Raw genomic sequence first — 3,610 nt, 5'->3', positions numbered from 1 at the left:
AATATCAATGTGCGTGCTGGTTCCCAATATGACACCCAGAGAGTCTCAACGTCTTGCAGGAATCTGTGATTTGTATAAGACTGCATACAAAAAAGAAATAAATCACATTTAAATAAACACCGCCCACCAACCTCTTTCCGTGGCACTTAAACACACAAGCTCATGCACACACACACAAACACACGCACACACACCCCCACACACACACACACACACACACACACCTATACAGGTGCCGGTGAACTATAAGGACAATTTTCCCGAACCAGTCACAGTGGTGAATTATGGGAGCACCCCTTTTCACTTGTTCTACAGACTGGCTGAATGTGTCAAAAAATCTTTTATGAGCCACTCAACTAAGATCTCAGTTAAAATTGTGTATACACACTACAGAACTCTAAATATAATGACCTGACTTTATGCAACATTAACAGGACATTGATAATTAGATAGATAAGCCACGCCCCTGACATAACAGTATATTATAAGCACCAATGAGAATTGCAAGGACATTTAAAATAAGACTTCATAGAATGTCCCTAAAATATATTAAAGTACCCAAATGAACATCAAATGGATTAATTCACACCCTGCAATAATGGTAGTGTTCATTTGTCATGAACACAGGTATGGACTACAAAAATCTCAGTCCAAATATGAAAAAAATAATGATCAAATAGAAATATGGTCACCAATTGATTTCCCTTGTTCATTACCAATGGGGTAATGTTTAGATCTATACAAATTAAAATGTATAATGGAATAAAAACAACATTGTTTTTATTGCAATTTTTATTTTTTGGAGCAAACCAAAACACAGGCTCTTATCAAGCTTAGTTTTTCAAAACAGTTTGACTAAAACCTTTAAACCCAAGTTCTTCTAGATACCACACAATACACATGACTCAAACAAAACAAAAAATCCTACTTAAACAGATTCAGAAGCAAACAAATCTGTTTCAACACCGCTGCAATTTCTGTAGGAGACCAGGGCCATTTTTGATTTCTCTGAGGATGGTCCTTTTCAGGATAATCTACAAACAAGAGAGACAATTTTACTTTTTAAAATATAAATCATATGTGGGAGTGTGCTATAAAAGTATGCTTGTGATAAAGTTTTACATTCCAGTTCTGTTTATTGTGTCCATTGAAGAGAACCCTTTGACAATTTGATTTCTCAACGTGCAATGAATTAAATATGTATCCACCTAAAATTATTTTTCTCCAATTTTTTTATTATTATTAAATTGATTACCAAGTTGTGAAACAGTGCATTTATTACACATAGAAATCAAGAAGCTACAACCCTGGTGTGTCAAATATAAACTATCACTCAAAGCTTCATTTTATATTACACTGCAAGCTTTATTACCTGTTACAGAACAAGGTCATGCTTGTCATGATTCATATTCTGTCCTGTCGATTCTGTGTTTAAGCAGTGTATTACTTGTTCATAATCAGCAACTAACTTTGTAAGATTGTTTCAGCCTTATTTTTTAAAAATTGCACAGACCCAACCACTTCTCTGCATGTTTCTTACTGTGCTTTTTAAAGCTAAGGATAATACTCAATTCTTGTAACATGTTATGATGAGCCTTAAGTCAGAATCTCTAAACCTTACCACTAAGTAAAGAACCACCATGAATAGGAAGACAGCCATACCATCTTGGGGTTCTGAGGGTTTTTCAGTTGGTGGAATAATCTCCTTTCCCTTTCCTGCAATACATTAGTAATACTTCAGGCCAACAAAATAAAAGATACAAAATTTCAAATCAGTTACTAAATGACCAATGAAAGGTTAATTGAAGTAAGTCATACCAGAAGAGTTCCCATGTAATTCAACAGGAGATTGAGGTTTTCTGCATCCTGTCAAATTAGAGATACAAAACAAGTTGTCTGTTATATTAGTCTTAACTGCACAGAAACCTAACCTTTAGCCAAAATTAAAGAACATTATTATATTGTGCAATGATTACTATGTTAAATTATTGAAAATAAATTATTAATCAGGAGGAGGGGGAGGGTTGTTAAGGTAGTCATATCTTATACTGTATCTGACAGCTTTTAAAAACATTAATTTAGAATTAACACCATGGTAGAACACTTTCGAGTAAAACTGTATATAGAGCTATGGTAAAGCTAGGCTAGTTGTTTGGGAATAGTATTTAAAACAAAGTCCCAATGATTGCCAGCAATATTACTCTATGGGTCATCTACACACAGCCCTCATAATGCTGTCCCCTGACAGGAACAAGCATTGCTGGGACTGTGTCTACTCTCCCAAAAACCCATGTCCACTAAAATCCCTGTCAGAAAAATTAGAAAGATTTCCAAGTCAGAAAGCTGTTCACCTGGGTTTCAGGAAATGAAGATAGTGATCCCATCGGTTTATCACATACAGTTTTGTCAGAGTGAGCAGAAACCTGTGGAGAAGACAGCAAACGAGTCATTAAGATTCATTTAAAATTAACTTCAACGTAGAACACCATAGAGTAACACTCTATAAAGAGCTACGGTAAAGCTAGGCAAATTGTTTGGCAATAGTCTTTTAAGCAAGGTCGTAGTGATTGCCAACAATATTACTCTTCGGGTCATCTACACACAGTCCTCTTAATGCTGTCCCCTGACAGGAACAAGCATTGCTGGGACTGTGTCTACTCTCCCAAAAACCCATGTCCACTAAAATACCTGTCAGAAAAATTTGAAAGATTTCCAAGACAGAAAACTGTTCACCTGCATTTCAGGAAACGGGGATAGTGATCCCAGCAGTTCATCACCTACGGTTTTGTCAGAGTGAGCAGAAACCTGTGGAGAAGACAACAAACGAGTCATTAAGATTCATTTAAAATGTACTTCAAGGTAGAACACCATAGAGTATCACAGTATAAAGAGCTACGGTAAAGCTAGACAAATTGTTTGGCAATAGTATTTTAAGCAAAGTCCTAGTGATCGCCAACAATATTACTCAACAATATTACTCTTCGGGTCATCTACACACAGTCCTCATAATGCTGTACCCTGACAGGAACAAGCATTGCTGGGACTGTCTACTCCCCCAAAAACCAATGTCCACTAAAATACCTATCAGAAAATTAGAAAGATTTCCAAGACAGAAAGCTGTTCACCTGGGTTTCAGGAAACGAAGATAGTGATCCCATCGGTTTATCACCTACAGTTTTGTCAGAGTGAGCAGAAACCTGTGGAGAAGACAGCAAACGAGTCATTAAGATTCGTTTAAAATTAACTTCAACGTAGAACACCATAGAGTAACACTCTATAAAGAGCTACGGTAAAGCTAGGCAAATTGTTTGGCAATAGTCTTTTAAGCAAGGTCGTAGTGATTGCCAACAATATTGCTCTTCGGGTCATCTACACACAGTCCTCTTAATGCTGTCCCCTGACAGGAACAAGCATTGCTGGGACTGTGTCTACTCTCCCAAAAACCCATGTCCACTAAAATACCTGTCAGAAAAATTTGAAAGATTTCCAAGACAGAAAACTGTTCACCTGCATTTCAGGAAACGGGGATAGTGATCCCAGCAGTTCATCACCTACGGTTTTGTCAGAGTGAGCAGAAACCTGTGGAGAAGACAACAAACGAGTCATTAAG

The 3,610-nt window shown here is 36.9% G+C and overlaps 1 long non-coding RNA gene across 1 annotated transcript; it reads right to left on the bottom strand.

The window, feature by feature from the left end:
• Positions 1 to 774: 774 nt before the first annotated feature.
• On the bottom strand, positions 775 to 2,706 carry LOC148157704 (uncharacterized). Its single transcript, XR_015764281.1, has 4 exons — positions 2,352 to 2,706; positions 1,819 to 1,866; positions 1,663 to 1,716; positions 775 to 1,034 (listed from the first exon to the last, which is right to left on the bottom strand). It is a non-coding gene; the product is annotated as an uncharacterized LOC148157704 (long non-coding RNA).
• Positions 2,707 to 3,610: the final 904 nt, after the last annotated feature.

Source organism: Poecilia mexicana, unplaced genomic scaffold, assembly GCF_051168715.1.
Source record: "Poecilia mexicana isolate PSO_F unplaced genomic scaffold, ASM5116871v1 scaffold_9, whole genome shotgun sequence".
In the NCBI taxonomy this organism is placed as follows: Eukaryota; Metazoa; Chordata; class Actinopteri; order Cyprinodontiformes; family Poeciliidae; genus Poecilia; species Poecilia mexicana.
The sequence above is the reverse complement of the archived record's forward strand: the minus strand, read 5'-3'. Positions and strand labels throughout refer to the sequence as shown.